Genomic DNA, 18,663 nt, shown 5'->3' on the forward strand with positions numbered 1-18,663 from the left:
ATTCTTGATGAGCAGGTGGGTGAAAGGTTATTGGGATAGGCAAGAATGTGGAGCAGTCAGATCAGCCATGATCTCATTCAATGCCAGAGAAGGCTGGAGGGAAACTCATGCTTCCAATTTATGTGTTCTCATACAGGTATCTGAAGGCATGGTCACTAATGGAGAGAGATCACACTGGAGAAGCGTAGAGATCTGAAAAGCTGTAGGTCTGAGATAGGGGGATAAGAAGGGTAGAGCGGGATATCATAACAGAAAGTAAGTTGCAGATGACACAAAGATTGGGAGAGCTATGGATAGTAAGGAGCATTGCCAGAGGATACAGCAGGATACAGATAGGCTAGAGACTTGGGCAGAAAAATGGCAGATGGAGTTTAACCTAGAAGTCAGAGGGTAGTGGTGGAAGGGTGTTTTTTAGAATGGAGTCTGGTAACTAGTGGTGTTCCACAGGGATTAGTCTTGGGCCCTCTGTTGTTTGTAGTATATATAAATGATCTGAAGGAAAATGTGGGTGGTCTGGTTAGTAAGTTTGCAGATGACAGGAAGATTGGTGGAGTTGCTGATAGGGCCAATGATTGTGGAAGGATACAACAGGATAAAAATAGCTTGGTGATTTGGGCATAGAAATGGCAGATGGAGTTTAATCCAGACAAATGTGAGGTGATGCATTTTGGAGGATCAAATTTAGGTGTGAATTATACTGTAAATGGCAGAACCCTTAGGAACACTAAATTGTGGGAGGCCGAGATAGGGTGGATAGCCAGAGACTTTTTCCCAGGGTTGAAGTTTCGATTACAAGGGTGGTGGGTTGGGGAGGTGCACAGGATCAAGGTGAGAGGGGGAAAATTTAAGGGAGATGTGCGAGGAATGTTTTTCACATTGAGTGTGGTAGGAACCTGGAATGCGCTGCCAGAAGGGATGGTGGAAGCAGGCACATTGGTGACATTTAAGATGCACCTGGATTGTTACATGAAAAGGGAGGGAATAGAGGGATACAGACTGAATAAGGGCAAAAGGTTTGCTTTTTTAGTTTAGTCAGGGCATGATGATCGGTACAGGCATGGATGGCCGAAGGGCCTGTTCCTGTGCTGTACTTCTCTTTTGTGCTGTTTAGACAAATGTGAGGTGATGCATTTTGGGAGGTCTAACGCAGGAGGGAAGTATACAGTAAATGACAGAACCCTCACTGGCATCAACATACAGAGGGATCTAGGCATACAGGTCCTCAGTTCCCTGAAATTGTCAATGTGAGTGGATAAGGTGATCAAGAAGGCATACTGGCATGCTTGCCTTCATTGGTGAGGGTATAGAGTATAAAAATTGGCAGGTCATGTTGCTACTGTATAGAACTTTTGTTAAGCCAAATTTGGAGAAAGATGTGGAGGCTTCGGAGAGGGTATAGAAACTGTTTACCAGGATGTTGCCTGGTTTGGAGGGTATTAGCTAGGAAGAGAATTTGTACAAGCTTGGTTTGTTTTCACTTGAATGTCAAAGGATTATTAGGAGCACGGATAGAATGGATAATCAGAGTCTTTTTCCCAGGGTGGAAATGTCAATTATTAGGGACATAGGTTCAAGATGAAAAGTTTAAAGTAGATGAAAGAGGCATTCTTCCTTTACACAGAGGATGTTAAGTGCCTGGAATGTGCTACTAGAGAAGTTGGGAGAGGCAGATACAATAGCAACACTTGAGAGGCATTTTGCCAGATATAAGAATAGGAAGAAAATAGAAGGATACAGACAGCACAGAGGCAAAAGAGTTTTAGTCTAGCAAGGCATAATGTGTTGGCATAGTCTTGGTGGGCTGAAGAGCCTGTTTCTGTTCTGTACTGTTCTTTGTTCTGATTTATGATTTGAGTTTGTTATGATCTGGATTCAGATCAGGGCCTGACTTACAAATTACTCTGATGGTTTTATTTTCTGAGGTACTTCTACAATTGCTTTGCAATGACATACCAACGTGAGAGTGAAATGCCAACATTTAAAAAGGAAATATGTGACCTTTATCATACTGGGAAAGTGGTCAACAGTGCAGGAATATTTCTGGACAACAGTAATGCTTTTAGATGCAAGTTCTATATGACTATTAGCCAGGGATTTTTTTTTGTTCACTGCATGGCATGGCACATTAGTTCCAACTCTGCATAACATGAAAAAGGGCTCCAATTAATCCCCACACAGCCCTGCACTGCCCCCTGGGGGTCAAGATACTTTTGCTCATATTTTATTGAAAATCACCATTTTGAAATGCTGGGAAGTCAACCTACTTTCGAACATTGTCTATCTCATTACTACTTTGCAAATTAACTTCGGTTAAATGGCGGTTGAAATAACTCCACAGAGGCCGGTATTCTGTCACCAAGTCACCCTTCATATACACATGGAGAGTCTTTGTCACTGACCCAGTTCCATCAGAGCCAGCTCTCAGAATGAACAGGATGTCTGACACTCCTGTTCTTATCTGTCAGACAGGGCTCCCTGACTGGACCATATTAACAGCCCCAATTAGGGAACTCATATTCTATGAGGACCAGCTGGCTGACCTTGTTACAATCACTATATCCTTTCCCCTCTGAGTCCAAGGACATAAACTGTTTTGTTTTTGTAGCTTTTCCTGGGGCATTTTAGCACTGGGTCAGGTTACTGGAATTCTGCCACTGATATGGGCGGTGTGTAATGCACAGTAGCTCACGTTTTGAGCCCGGAGCATCTCGGAAGAAATTAATTCTCTTCTTCAAGAGGCAAAGGTGACAAGGCAGTGACATCTGCTGTGTCCATCTCAGATTCTGACGCATCTGCAATGCTTTATGGAGAGGGGGATCTATGGGATCCAGAATAGTTGGAAAGGCAGTTGAGGAGCTGGGTACATTTTGCTCTTGGCGCGTTTCAGTGTTTGCAGCTTTCATTTGGTCCACATGCTTGTTCAGGATTGTTGCACCTACTCAAACTGTATACGTCACTCGACCTGACTTCAAATCAACCATACGTCTTACCCATGCAGGGCCATGCCTGTCGTTCCTACACCAAACTTCATCTCCTGAAGTAAACTGGTTCTCTCACCTAGTGGAGACTTGTGTCTGGCATTGGCATTCCTGATGCAGTTTCACCCTGTTCCCCCAGGTCTGGGAAGATCAGATTTAACCTAGTGTGGAGTCTCCCCAATAACAACTCAGCTGGAGTTATCCCTATAGTTGTATGAGGGGTAGTCCTATAATCAAATAGGAACCAGGACAGTTTGGTATCAAGTGAAGCTGTAGGCTGTTTCGTTAAGCCTGCCTTCAAAGTTTGGACTGCTCTTTCTGCCAGACCATTGAATTATCGATGGTAATGAGTGCCTTTATATGATGAATACCATTCAAGTTTAGGAAATACTCAACTTCCCTGCTGGTAAACAATGGTCCATTACCTGTAACCAACATTTCCCAGAGTCAATGTATTGCAAAAGATGCGCGCAGTTTTTCTATCATCTTCCCCGTGTTTGACGAATGACCTCTATGCAGCCACTGTCCATCCACTTTCAGTGGGCGTCCACAGTGGCTGTGAACATTAAGCCCATGAAAGGACCTGCATAGTCAACATGTAACCGAGTCCAAGGTTTTCCCAGCCATTCCCATGAACGTAGGGGAGCTGCTGGCAGCAATTTTTGCCCTTGTTGGCACTCTGGGCACTACCCCACCAACTCAGCTGTGTCTGCATCCAATCATGGCCTCCAAACATAACATCTCTTCAACATTTTCATTTTGCAAACCCCTGGGTGACCCTGGTGGAGCTCAGCCAGTATCTGGCAGCCACCTTTACTTGGGACAATAGTATGATGTCCTCTACTGTAATCCAGTCACTTCGGGTCCAAAAAGGTTTTGGTTCTGGTTGTGACAACCCTTTGGTTTACCCCATCACCAACGGCTGTTTCAGTTTTGCCAGGACCAGATCTTTCTGTGCCCAAAGTCTGATATTGGCAGCTGTGAACGGAAGTGTGTCCAGAAAATTTAAAACCGTTACAGATTCTTCCAGTGATGGTGCCACTGGTGGTGTATCTGCCAGTAGGAGGCAGCTCAACGTATCTACTTTTGCTACTTGGCCTCGTGGAAGATGTTCCAACTTGTACACACCTTGTATTAGCACCCACCACTGCATTTGGCCTGAAGCTATGGGGAGCACTGCCTTGTCCTCTTTAAGTATACCTAGCACGTGTTTGTGGTCTGTTATTATTACAAATTCACATCCATAAAGATATTGGTTGAACTTCCTGACTCTAAATATGACCGCCAAACCTTCCTTCTCTATCTGGATGTATTTACGATCTGCCTTAGCCAAAGTCCTGGGTGCATACACTATTGGGTGCTCCTCTCCATTGAGTCACCTATAAGCTAATACTACCCCGATGCCATACAATGAGGCATTGCATGTGAATACCAGTTCTCACTTGGGATCACAGTGTGCCAACACCTTAGAGGATGATGGTTGTTTTCTCACTTCCCTGAAAGCTACGGCTTGGCTACGCGATCATTTCCAAGGCTGATCCTTTTTTTTTAAGATTTGATGGAAAGGTGGCAGGTTGGAGGCCAAGTTATGTATGAACTTTCCATTACAATTCACGAACCCAAGGAAAGAGCTAAGCTGTCATACAGACATGGGAGCTGGGGCACTTTTGATCACCCTCACTTTATCTTGCAATAGGTGTAACTCGGTCTTGTCAACTCTGTAGCCTATGTAAGTCACTTGGAGTGCCTGGAACACACATTTTTTTCCCTTCTAAGGCATATGTCTAAGGACTATGTCCAAGTTCTCCTTATTGGTCTTCCCTGTTATTAGCATGTCATCTAGATAAATGGCGAACAGGGGTAAACCTTATAAAATGTTTTCCATCATCCGCTGAAAAATTGCACAGGCTGATGATACCCCAGATGGCAGTCTCATATATTTGTACAAACAGTTGTGGGTATTAATTGTAATACAGTTCTGGGAATCCTTATCTAACTGCAATTGCAAGTACACATGGCTTGTGTCCAGCTTTGTGAAGGATAGAGCCCACACCCTCTGCCCCCACCACCCGCCAGCTTTGTATATAAATTCTCTATGACAAAATGGGTATTTATCCAGCTGTAAAAAGTGGTTTATTGTTTGTTTAAAATCCCCACAAATGTGAACCGATCCATTGGCCTTCACAATCGGTATGACCTGTGCTACCCATTCCGCAAACTGGACTGGTTTGATGATTCCTTCACTTTCCAGCTTCCTGATTTCTGCCTCTACTTTTGCCCGTAAGGCCAATGGCACTGGGGGGCCTTGCTGAATCATGAAATTGCTTCCTGGTCAACATGCCAGGTGGCATTGGCTCCTTTGATATTCCCCAGACTTTCCCAAATAACATTCGGGTATTTCATTAGGACTTCATTCAGGCAGCCACTTACTAATTGAAAAATGTTAAGCCAATCTAGATTAATTTTTCTCAAACAATTTTGCCCAATCAAGTTTGGGTTTGAACCTTTTACTACAGTCAGTAGTAACTGAACCAGCTGCTTCTCATAAGAGACTCTAACCAAAGTTGTACCCTTAATCTGTAAAGTTTCCCCGATCTAAGTTCTCAGACTTGCACAAACTTAAGGGTTGGAGTCCAGAGCGAATTTTCTTAAATACTGGTTCTGTGATCACTGAACAGCTGAGCCAGTATCGAACTCCATTAGAACGGGTGACTATTTAACCAGATATTTATTTTGATTGGTTCTGATTTGGATGTTGCTAAGCAATTTATCTGTTCCAAACCAGATATAGGTGCACTCACCAGGGTGTGCACTCTCCTGGATACCGGCCTATGAATTCTTTTACCCAATTTAGGTCCAGTTGGACTCTTTCGCTGTCTCGAGTCCACACACTGGCAGCAACTACAATGGCGTGCCAATCTGGATCCTGAAGAAAATTTTAACTGTTTTGCTGAGGCTTGGCTTTGTTTTGGGATTTTGCTGTAGGCTGACCTAGAGTCCCTCTGTTCAGGATAGTAAGGCTATGCAATTGCCTTCATTCAAGTGATATTCCCCAAGCTCCACTGGACTGGCGAGGATGTCCACTTACACGGGCATATGTTGCAACTGATCTGCTCCACTTGCCACATTTTCTAATGATAAAGCCAGTTGTAGTGCCTGTTTAAAGTCCAGCTTCAGTTAGTAGATGCTTTTGCATGGTTATATCATTAATCCCACATTCCAAATGGTCTCTCAGCATCTCATTAAGGGTTAAACCAAAGTTACATGCCTCTGCCAGTCTTCTTAACCTAGTCAAATATCCCAAGATAACAAGGTGTAGAGCTGGATGAACACAGCAGGCCCAGCAGCATCGTAGGAGCAGGAAGGCTGACGTTTTGGGCCTCGACCCTTCATCAGAAATGGGGGAGGGGGAGGCGGATAGAAGGTGGATAGAGGAAAAGATAGGTGGAGAGGAAACAGACAGGTCAAAGAGGCGGAGGCGGCGGAAAAACTGCTCAATGTCCAAACGTGACCAGTATTCGTTGATGTGATGTGTGAGCCCTTTACTGAGGACTAAGAAAGGTGATGTGGCTGTAGTACCTGGTTTGCTTCAGGACATGGTCGAGCAGTTTCAAGGCCGAAGCGATTACGAGAGAGTTGCAGTGGGAGAGAGAACCACTGAGCTTTGTCTGGAGGGAGGAGGGTAACTTCTTCAGGGTAGGCATCCTTAGAAGAGGCTTCATCCAGCTCTACACCTTGTTATCTCAGATTTTCCAGCATCTGCAGTTCCTACTATTTCAAATATCCAAATACTGGCTCTCGAATGCTGAGTAAAACCAATAGCATTTTAGAATTAGAGCAGGCTTGGGGTCACAACATTCCTTAACTAAATCCATCAACTCTTGAAAGATTTTAGTATCTGGTGTATCAGGGTAACTTCAGCTCCCAATGACTGAAAAAGCCATGGATCCACAAGCTGTCAGGAGAATTACTCATTGCTTTATATGCGTCTCAGTGTCATTTTCCTGGAAAAATTAATGCATTCTTTCCACATACTGGGCCCAGTCTTCAATGGCAGGATTAAACAAGCCAAGCTTCTTAAATAACAGCATGATGCCAAAAATGCTTACCCCAACTCAAAGACAATTTTTGCGAGGGGATTTCTTCAGGAGCGTCCTTTCCTCTCATTACCTTTGAAATAACTCCACAGAGGCCAGTATTCTGTCACCAAGTCACCCTTTATTTACGTGTGGGGAGTCCTTGACACTGACCCAGCTCCCTCAGAGCCAATTCTCAGAGTCAACGGGATGTCTGACACTCCTTATCTGTCAGCCAGGGATCCCTGATTGGACCAGATTAACAGCCCCAATCAAGGAACTCATATTCCATGTTTCAATTGAAAAAGTCAACATTGACTTATTGTTAACACCTTAGCCAGTTGTAATATAACTAAATCAACTCTTAAATAAAAATGGAATGTGCTTTTAAATCTATTTTTCTTGGTTCCTTCATGTGTGAGAACTTTGTATATGCCGGAAGAGAACAGAGCAGTTCTAATCTTGTTTGTACTGCGGGCTATTTTAAACAGTCTCGGACACGAATAAAATGCAACTACAATACCGCAAATCTCCAGGAGATGGCACCAAAGGCAGAGGAGTAAACTGATGTGAACTGAGTAAACTGTACAGAAGCGGTCCAAGATTCCTGCGTTCATCATTTTTGGTAAACGCTCCCTGCCTTCACGCTCTAATTGTTAAAACAAATGGTATAATATTTGTCAAATTAAATGATTGTCAAATGAAATGTCAGACGTTTAGTTTTGGAGTTAAAAGTGGAAAGTTTGATTCTATTAAAAACGGGTCTGCAAATAACTTAGATTTAATGTATTAATAACATGCAATATTTAGTCCAGTCATTCTCGGTTTATGGATCAGGGTGTCCCAATTAAAGGCGGGTTTTAAATACATAACATTTTGGGTTTTTTGCCTCAATATTTGAATAGAACTTTCCTGCCTTATTACTGTTAGTGAGCAGGTGCACAACGTTTTTAAGTCTTCAATTGCATTTTTTTAGAAACGCCCTAAGAATTGGACGAAAAACGAGAGTAAGGCATAATCCGTTCTTGTCCCAACAGCGGACCAAATCTTGGGTTCACTGTGTGAAATAGTTGCAGAATGTGTGCTATTTACTTCTACTTTGAAAAGCATGCTTCAAATTCCAGCTCACGCCTCAAGGTGGGGAAGGTCAGGATAATAATGGTGATTAAATATGAATTACTAGTTAGGTCACAAATCAGCCTGAAACTTCTCCACTAAGTCACTAATGATGCGGATCACCAACCGTTTACAATCTGCAAAACAAAACCAGTAAGTTCCTTTGATCAGGGCTTCAGCGTTTTAACGTAAAAAGGTACAATACAGAATCTTATTGTAATGAAAACCCGCTCATCATATCCAAATCTTGCCTCTTCGCCCCCTCCGGCCTGTTTTTGTTTTCGTTTTGAATTAATGGGAAAATGTTTTGCAGTTGAGCAGACAGCAACTTAACGTGGGAATTGGACGTTTTGGGCGGAATGCGGAGTGTTAGAATCCTCAGATTCACGCGGGGGAACTGGATTCTCGTTCAGCTTTTGTTTTAAAATAAATCCAAAACGCAGATTGGTTCACCAGCGCGCCTTTAGATTTCGTTTGCTCGTTTTCGAACACTTACACTAACAGTGGCAAGTTAAACAAATAATCCCAACCAGACTTTTAAAAAAAGAGAAATCAAATCTGCTGGGCGGTAACAGTTAAGATTCGATCAAAAAGCATTGACTTTTCAGCTGCTGGTATTGTCAGAATATGGGGCTAAAATCAGAACAGAGAAGCTTTAACTGCAAGCGTGAAATATTGTCCAACAAAAAAAGCTTCCTTTAAAAAGTTAACAAAAAAATGTAATTTTCGTTAGATTGTTCCCACTGAGATATTTAAGGAAATGACTGGCAATGGTTGAGGTAAAGTTTATGGTTTCTTTTACCCCCGCAGGAGTCTGGAAAATTAGTGTTCAGAGGAGTTTCTTTTTATATTCCCTACAAAATGGTACGCGTTTAGGTGGAACACTTGTTAAAAATTAGCCAACGCTAAAAAACGTTTTAACTTTTTTCTCGAATAAGCCGAATCCATTCAGTGACCAAATGGATTTGACGGATTCCCAATCTGGTCTGACTGCACACTGAAACAAAACAAAACGAATTGCTGCAGAAAATCAGCAGGTCTGGCACCATCTATGGAAAGAAAAACAGATTTTACATTTCGAGTCTGGTGACCCTTCTTCAGAAACCAAATCTGTTTTCTCTCCAGATCTGCTGAGTTTCTCCAGTAAATTGTATTTTTGGTTTAGATTACCAAAATCCACAGTTTGATTTTATATTCCAGGCGTCGGGTTACAGGTGAGAGCTAGCAGTGGGACCCTACAACCCGTTACAGGCTCCCTGTAGCAATGCAGAGTGCATCAGTACTTCTCAATGAGGCGATTTCGATATTGTTTCATTGCAAATGACAACAGTGTACGCTTTACTGAGGTAAGGACCCTTTCTCTTGCATTCGGGACAATAAGTGGCCAATTATGGTTCAAATTGGATTCGAAACACGACTAAAAGGGCGCACTACCCTTTGAACGCCGAGTAATGACCTTTATTAACCGGCGGGATAATCGTTTGAGCTCCAACCGATTAATCACCCTGTCTGGCCTCTGCCTTCCCTCCTTAATTGTCTATTAACTCGCCAGTTATTCTCGTGTGCCATCGGCTGGGTTCAGAATAGGGAGTTTTTGTCTTTTTTTATCATCATCTTCCACTGAGAGATATTGAAAGTAAACATTCTGGGAGTTCCAGAAATGGTCAGGTTTGTGATTCAAACCAACATCCTCAATAAACTGGTTGCAATGGATTCAAATTGGAGACTTCTTTTGGGAGGGGAAATCTAATTAGCTTAATCCCCTAACCCCCCCACCCTGCCCCCAAACAATCTCTTTTGAAGTCGAGACGATCTCAAACAGTAAAATAAATGACCCCTTATATTTTTGAAGGTTAAAGCCGAAAGTTCATCCTCAAAACAGCATTAATGCCAATAAGCAGAGTGTGAGCCATCTGTAAATCCACAAACTCTCTATATCCGGGGTCAAATCTTACAGACACACACAAACACACACACACAAATCTTGCATCGTTTTCCCAGCGGCCCTGATCAAATAGAAGGCTTCAATGCATGTGTGCGTTTTTTCTAAAGTCGGCTCTTTAAGATGTAGGAAATTCAAACCGAACTGGTTATTTAATGGGGTTTGATCCATTCATCCAAACGGGGGCTCTGGCACGGGGCTTGAAATGGGAAGTAGGAATCCGGGCGGTCCCAGAGCCCGTGCGGGGCCGGGGGGCGGGGGGGGAGGTGTGCAATGAAGAGGAGAGTCACTGTACATGTGGCTCAGATGGAATGGTCTCTGGGGGAGGGCTAGACCGTGGCTCAGGTGGCTATCCCTGAACATCACTTGATGGCGTGGTTCACCAACGAGAAGGTGGCGTCAAAACTGACTTTAAATCTCCAATGGTAAGAGTCACGCTAGATGCAATATTTCCTAAAAAAAAGCCCCCTCATGTCACTGAAATCAGAATGAAAGTGTTTTTTTTAAGTTATTGAAGTCTGGTATTAACTAATCTCTATTGAGAGAGGAGTGCATATCGCCCGATAGGACTGTGGCGGTGTTATTTTTGTTTTCACTGGTTAATGCATTGAATGTGTGTTTGTAGGGGGGGGGGGTGAGTAGAGATGCGATATAGATATAGAGCGGGTTTACTTAATCATTTAGATTTTAAATTCCTCGAGTTGAGTACGATTTGTAGTTAACTCAGCTATTGATTCATATTGGCCTTTGTGTGGTTTGGAGATTTGTTGCTTTAATGTCATGTCGGGTCCCAATTTAAGGACAAACTTCACGAACTGCAGAATCTAAAAGGGCACAATCAAACAGATTCAAATGTCCTTTCCCATCACCACCTTGTTTCGATTTAAAATGTACAGATTCCATCGGCCTGCGGGATTTCTCAACACCCCCTTTTCCCGGTGAGGGAGGGAGGGCGACGGTGGGAAGCGGGGTGGGGTGGGGGTGGGGGGGGGGGGCGCGGTTGCTGATCAGTTTATAGGGACTGTTGTCATTTGGACCCTGCTGTGAACTTCTGGTTTGTTCATGCGGAGCGTAAACACCAGCTGACTGGGCTAAACAATCCATATTCTACATAATTATGCAATGTTCAGAGACGTTATGGCATACACCCCTGGAGGAGGTGGGACTTGAACTCCTGGATCAGAGATAGGGGCACTACCACCGCTCCAAACGAGCCCTTGGACTCTCGCTGTGATTAGAGAAAGACGCATAAAACACAGCGAGGACTATCATTAAGATTCATTCAGCAAAACATGATTAGTTGAAGGGCGGTTATCAAACACTATTGTGTGCGGGAGCAAATTACTACAGACACTGGAATATGTACTGAAAACAAAAGAAAATGCTGGAGATCACAGCGGGTCAGGCAGCATCCGGGGAGAGAGAGCAAGCTAACATTTCGAGTCTAGATGACTCTTCAATATTATGTCTGTGTGGTTGGGGGCGGGGGACATAATGATAATCAATGGACCCATGCGGTGATGATTGGGAGGTGCACAGACGGATCCCTGAGCGGAGTGAGAGCCATCACTATTCAATTGATGTAACACTAATGTGTTCACTTAGCTCTTTCTGTTGAAAGTTACCCTGACTTCACATGTGAGTTGATCCAAAGTAATCATAGAAAGGGGATGAGGATTCTTCCACTGATAAAGATGTGGAAAACACCCGATCTCTGAGGTTAAGAGTTGATGGACTTGGTTAGGAACTGACTGGAGGGTACCGGATTAGATCCTACTCGGTATCTGGGTCCCATGACCTGGCCAAACCATTTATTTTTGCATCTGATCTGGCAGCCGAAGACTCTTGTATTGGTAGAAGATGCCCCAGGAACATTTCACCTTTCGCCCTGGGCGGCTGCTGTCGGTGTGTTGGCCAGACCTCGGGGCGACTCCCTCCCGCCAGGTTCAACCCGCACCTTAACGCTGCTAAAACCGCCTGGAGCTAGTTCCCAGCGCCGTGTGAAGCCGCGACTCCAACAGGGCAGCGTACTCCGTCACCCTTTGATCTCAGCAGCGAAAGTTTTCACGAGTGAGTTTCGTAATCCGAGTGATAAACGATTAAGACAAAAACGCGTGCAGAATGGAGTTGTATTTTTAAAAAGTTCGGTCACTATTGATCCAATCTTTAATCCCTGGAGATCTCGAATTTTCACACCTTCCGCAATCACAGACGGTACCTCTCCTCCAATCTCAATCCGTTTAAACCCCTCACGAATAGATTCCACTCTTATCCCTGAGTCTGAAGCCCCTTGTTTGGACTAACTTGCGTACAGAGAAAGGCTGCCTAGAGCTTTGGCTGGGGAGGAGGCAGAATAAGGCGGGAGGGGTGAAACGAGTGGTCACTGCCCTGGGTGAATGAGTCTGGGGTCAGACAATAAGTAGCCCAGAACAGCACCCTCCGAACTCCCTCTCCCCTCTTGCAAACCCTGCTTGCAAACACCGAATTGCCAAAAACAGAACATCTTTAGGAAATCTAAACAGAAACAGAAATATAACTTTTCACAAATGGAAGGGGACTCGGGGGGCGGGGAGGTTGTGAGATTTTCGGTTTGATGTTTGCACCAAGTATTTTAGAAATGGGAAACACTAGAAGATTTTGGGAAATTCGCTTCCTCGGTGATAGGGAGGACGAGCTTGACCTCCCGAGTCTTGTCTTGTTACAGAATAACAACACTTGCGAATACAACAAAAAAAAACCCAAGTCCTACGCCTGATATTGTTCTGGGACCTGTCGGCCGGACTGGTTCATCGCCGGGTAAAAGACTTCAGGCAGAGTTTGCTTGCTCGTGCTGCAATTTGCAGTGAGAAAAAACATTTTTGATCGCCTTTTTGAGTCTCCCTTTTTTTCTAAAGGGGTGGTGGTGACTGATACTGTTTGACACAATGCTACGTTAAAGGAAAGAACTATTCACTTTTTTATGTAAAAAGGAACTCTGGAGAAACTCAGCAGGTCTGTCAGCATCTGTGGTGAGACAGAGAGACAGAGTTAACATTGTGTATACCATAGCAACCACGTTGGACTCAAAGCATTAACTCTTGTTTCTCCCTCCACGAATACCTGTTCGGTATTGCTAGCATCATTTGTTGTACTTATTAAAATAATATTTCCTTATTTTTGCCAGTTCTACATGGTCCCTGGAGGGCTCTTATGGTGCAGTGGCAATGTCCCCTTCTCTGGACCAGGAGGCCTGGGTTCAAGCCCCAACTGCCCAAGAAGTGTGTAATAACATGTTTGAACTGGTTGATTAGAAAATATCGAGTCCGTTTCGACTAAAATGAGGAAACCATTTACATTGTTTTGACAGCTTTTTTTAAAGAAAAAGCTTGGTTCCAGTCAGAAAGTTCGAAATGTAGCCCACATATTTCAGAATTAACTTTTCAATAGGGCAGAATGTACAAACTGTAAACAGAATTATTTATCGTTCATTTAGCATTTAATGGTTCAGAAACTGCAGCTACTGTCTCAAGATGGCCCGTGATTGTGGCAACTAACTCTTTGGGATTTCGATCTTCTCTTAAACTACGAATGGATAATGTTTACGGTCGGTTAGAATCAACGAATCATTTAATTATTAAAACAAAACCTCATTCATAAATTCGGGTCTTCAAAGCGGCTGCATGGTACCTGATTCTGATTTCTGCTTTAAAAAAAAACACACACCTCACGGCCAACAAGGGTATGAGGTTGTGTATTCTCATTTTAAAGTGGAGTTAGTTTTTCTCCAATTAATAACATTTTATCACCACTATATTTATCTAGAATGCACTCCTCTTCTGTTTCAATCACCAAACTGAATTCTGAATGCGGGTTCCAAACTCTATCGGGAAGATTACCAGTTTTTTTAAAAAAATTGAAGTCTTTCGGCGGGACTTTAGTGGTTATAATGGAGTACAAATGTCTTGAAGCGGCGCTGATTTGGCAGCTCTGACAGGGGTTAGGTGGCAGGTTTACACAAAGAAGCAGCGAGATCTTGGCGATAGAGGGAAACGAAAACTAGAGCGCACTGCTCGATCCCATGAGAGAGCTCTCCGCTGAAAGACAAGCGATAGAGTATTCAGAAGGGTGCACCTGGAGAGCTCTGTAACCCTTCAGAATATTGCGCTGATCTCCTGGTCATCCGGCTGCCGCAGCGGACTGTCCGATTTAAAGTTTGAATGGGAATATGCCTTAAGGCCATAAATGTTTTAGCTCTCCTACCACCAGCCGTCATAAGAACCATTTCTCGGCTCTCACTATCCAACTTGTCGCCCGAACGTGGATGAAGTGTTAATGAGAGTCTCCATCCCCCGGGGCTCGTATTACTGATTTTTTTTTCACCTAAACTCTGTCGAGTGAAAGGAAAGCGGACCCAGGAGAGGAATGAGGGTCATTTTTAAAATTGTTACCCTGAGCTGTGCTGGGCAGCACTCCCCAGTATGACAGACCAAATCTTTGATTATGTGCGATTCTCCATTACTTTGAACCATAGAGAATCTGGTCTAGCAGCATCTGTGGACAGAAACACAAAATGGGTTTCTCCATTTTCTGAGATAGTAGGAACTGCAGATGCTGGAGAATCTGAGATATACAAGGTGTCGAGCTGGATGAACACAGCAGGCCAAGCAGCATCAGAGGAGCAGGAAGGCTGACCTTTCGGGCCTTGACCCTCCTTCAGAAAATGGTAACTTCTTCAGGGTAGGCATCCTTAGAAGAGGCTTCGCAGTGGGGTTAAAATTGTTTCAGAGATAGTAGGAACTGCAGATGCTGGAGAATCTGAGATATACAAGGTGTACAGCTGGATGAATACAGCCGGCCAAACAGCATCAGAGGAGCAGGAAGGCTGACGTTTCGGGCCTAGACCCTTCTTCAGACCCTTCTTCTGTTTGTTTTAGATTTCCAGCGTCCGCAGTGGTTCGCTTTTGTTCGTTTGTTTAAACTCAATCTTTCATTCGTTAGTTTAAGCGTGGACATGTTATGACCCACCTCTGGGGAAGCAGGTGGGACCTGAAACCCCCGGCCCAGAGGTGGGGACACTACCCCAAACGCCACAACACAGTGTCCACAATCCGCTTGAAATTCAAAGGGAGATTTGTAGTCTGACTTCCAATTAACCTCTCCCTCCAACTATTTACACACTCAAAACACGAGTTACTCCCAGCCCAAGCAAACGCAGACTGACAAAATGTTGAGATTGTGTGTACGTCCGAATTCTGTTTCTCTGTGAGGCCACAAATAAAATCTATCCATTTCAAAATATTGCCGCAAGTTAATTGTTTTGAAAAGTTTGACTCGACTCCTGACAACGTACAGTCTCCGGTTTGAATGGCTTGGGTATAGAGTGCTCAATGCAGCTGCGAAAATGACAAAAACCTTTGCCTTAAAAATTACATTTGTCAAAAATGGAGAAACCTGCAGTATTTATTTTTCAAATAAAAGCAGTGTTGGGGTCTTGCTCAGCGGCTAGCATTCAGATTGGTTCATGGTCATTTCAAGGCAGCTCCGTTTGAAGCAGCTCGGGCTGTTGTCAGTCCATCTCACGGTTTTAAAATAAAAAGCAGGCGAAGCTTTTGCAGACACCCCTGCACATCAGCCTGGCTGCGTGTTTAGCTCCGGGATAAGTTCCTCACTAGAGGAAAGCAAAATTAAAAATAGTGCGCCCCATTCTGTGTTGCAGAATCGCTTCGGAGACGATGCTTTTAAGGTCGCCCCGCAGTTTCTGGTTGTTAAATGAGAGCTCGGTTTCCAGGAGCTCCGACCGACCCCTGTAAAGCACAGCTTCAATGAACCAGCCTGCTAATGTACTTGAACTCGGTGGCAAAGTCAAGTGAGTGTGAAGCCAGTGTTATTAACTGTGTTTTAGTTAAGAGTCGAGGAGGCCAGTGTGGGTGAAAACAGCCGGCAGTGTGCCGTCTGCTCCATTCTCTTCCCTGAGAAGAGCACATCCTCACTTCCCGTGTACAGGGGAGAGACTTCCTGGACCAGGCTGACCCAAGGACCATCTCCCCGCACGCTAATCCGCACGCAAACAGCAGCTGGAGGTTCGCATAGGAGACACACCTTGCTAACCTGATCTGTAAACTCTTGCGCAGCCAAGAGATTTATATGATAGGGTGAGAGAGCGGACAGACAGTAAAATCGGGCCAAACGTTTGTTTTCAAATCCTACAGTTTCCTTTGACGCTATCGAATTTTGCTTTACTTTCTGGTCTTTTTGTAGTCCACCTTGACAGAAGGGTGTCAGCAACAGACATGGGACTCAGCTCTGGGTAATGATAATTCACGCTGAAACCCAGGGAACTGTTATCTTTCATATCTATCCGGTGTACACAGTCTTTGCGTCACAGTAACAGGTAATTCAGCCGATCAGGTCAACGCCGATAGAATGTCCCTTTTCACCCTTCCCCCTCCCCCTCGTACATTTGTCGAGCTATCCTTCAAACACATTGTCGCAGGCCCAGGGCCTGGGCTAACTTTTAGACTGCTCCATTAATTCATTCATCCCTTTCTTTTCGATTTAAGAGGCGTTCTCTTGGGGGCTCCGCATAGTCCAATGTACAGATCAGTTGACCTTACTTGCGTGTTCAAATGCTGAGGCGATGGTGTCGTGGTAACGGTCCATAAAACCTTGTCTAATGTTCTAGCGACTTCGGTTCCAATCACCCTACGGCAGATGATGAAATTTGTATTTTAAATAAAAGTGTACTGTCCGTTGCTGTAAATTTGGCTCACTTGTGTCATTTAGGGAAGGAAATCTACCGTCCTTACCTGGCCTGGTCTACGTGTGACTCCAGACGCTGTTAGCTGACTGTTAACTGCCCTCTGGTCAATTTAGGAATGGACAATAAATGCCCATTTAGCTCGCGATGCTGAATGAATGGTTAAAAAAATACTGGAAATATAAACAGAAAGTGGAGGAAAAAGCAGACTTAACGTTTCAAGTCCAATGCCCCTTCTTCAGAACTGATATTTATTCCTCACATTCAAACCTCACAACAGAAGGCCAACGTGGAAGATGCGAATGCAGGCTGTGGGAGAACTTGGATCTCAGCTGGAAAATAAATGCTGATTCAGAAGAAGTCCCTTCAAACTCGAAGCATTAACTCTGTCTCTCTCTGCGCAGTTGCTGCCAGACTTACTGAGTTTCTTCAGCAGTTTCTGAGTTTAGTTTGTTTGAAATATCAGCTGTCCTTTTCCAATTCTCTCGCTTTCTCACCATATCGTCTCACTCCTAAGCCATCTTTTAAGTACCGGGCATTGCATGTCATTTTCTGTCAATGTTTAATGCAGGGAAACTGTAGCAGGGTAAGCACATAGAGATGCTGACATGTGAGTGTAGCTAACGGCATTAATGAATTGGAGAATGCTCAGACTCCTCTGTTGACACAACATAGCAGTCAAAGAGAGCCAACATTCCCAAGTAGGAAGCTGCACCGTCCCGTTTAAGTGCCGTTAAGACTTTGATTGTTCCCCCGACTCTCAATGTAATCATATTGCTCACGCAATGTTGTGCACCTCAGAGTGGCTTACACTGGCACCAGGATGGGAAGGACTCAGGTTAATCGCTCAGCCAGTGTGAACTGCCACCCGGTTCACCCGCAATGACACGATTTTTACAAGGTGCTGCTGAAATATTGACAACCACCAGCTCCCTTTCCACCCTTAACAAAATGTCACTTTCTTGGTGTTTCCAAGCAGATTGGCGCAACGGAAAGATACCCGAATGGGGTGACATGCTGGCGCTTCTGCTCTGCAAATAACGTTTCGGGCATAACCCAGGGAGGATTTGCCAGGTAGAGCTGGGTTGAAAGCAGAAACATTGCGGTGCTCAGTCCAGGAGCAAACAAAAGACGAGACACGGACAACACGAGCAAGGTAAACTCAGCCTACGTCCTTATTTGAAGAACCCAACTCTGTTGAAGGGTCTTGAAGACAGTCGCCCCAGCGTCACTAAACAAGACTCGGGGAAACAAGGGCGCCAGCAATAGAATATCGTTGTGTAACATGGGCATTTGCTGCAGCGCCACCATATCCCAAAGTATCCTCAGAGGATTATTATTGGAAATCTGTTCACTTGTTGTCAGTGTTGGAGATCCGTCTAAATTGGGCCACAAAAAGCCGCAAAAGCTGGTTGGTGTGAACGGTTCCTCTGCCTGGTAATGTAGCGGAGGCAGATACAAGAAGGAACTGGATGTTTATTTGCATGGAAACAGTCTGCTAGAGGAAGGAACAGGGAATAGGCACCAAGGCATGATGCTCCTTTGAAGAGCAGATGCAAACCGCTCCGGGCTGAATGGCCTCCTCCCGCACTCTGACCCCGCCAAAAGATTTCCCGCGCCCCGGCCTGTGACACGTGACCCCTGAACGCCAATTGAAGCGCTCCCCCGGCCGTTTCCAGGGCAACGCAGCCCCGGCGTTCCAATCGGGACGGGTCCAAGGCGAGGACAGGGTGCGCAAGCGCGCAAGTTTCTCCGCCTTGCAACACCCCTCCCAGATCTGACCCTTTCCCCTCTCCCAGATCTGAACCCCTCTCC

General features: G+C 44.5%; 1 protein-coding gene across 2 annotated transcripts in view; it reads left to right on the forward strand.

Annotated features, from left to right (window-relative positions):
• Positions 1 to 10,431: 10,431 nt before the first annotated feature.
• The window catches only part of LOC109921175 (LIM/homeobox protein LMX-1.2), a 207,938-nt gene continuing 199,706 nt past the window's right edge, over positions 10,432 to 18,663 (forward strand). The window contains exons 1-2 of one of the 2 annotated variants that reach the window (XM_048613858.1): positions 10,432 to 10,537; positions 17,828 to 18,004. The gene's annotated coding sequence lies outside the window, so the exon portion shown is untranslated. Of the gene's footprint in view, positions 10,538 to 15,864; positions 15,958 to 17,827; positions 18,005 to 18,663 lie in introns of those variants that run through there. The other variant, XM_048613859.1, reaches the window with a different exon arrangement.

This window comes from Rhincodon typus, chromosome 28 (genome assembly GCF_021869965.1).
Source record: "Rhincodon typus isolate 14 chromosome 28, sRhiTyp1.1, whole genome shotgun sequence".
NCBI lineage: Eukaryota > Metazoa > Chordata > Chondrichthyes > Orectolobiformes > Rhincodontidae > Rhincodon > Rhincodon typus.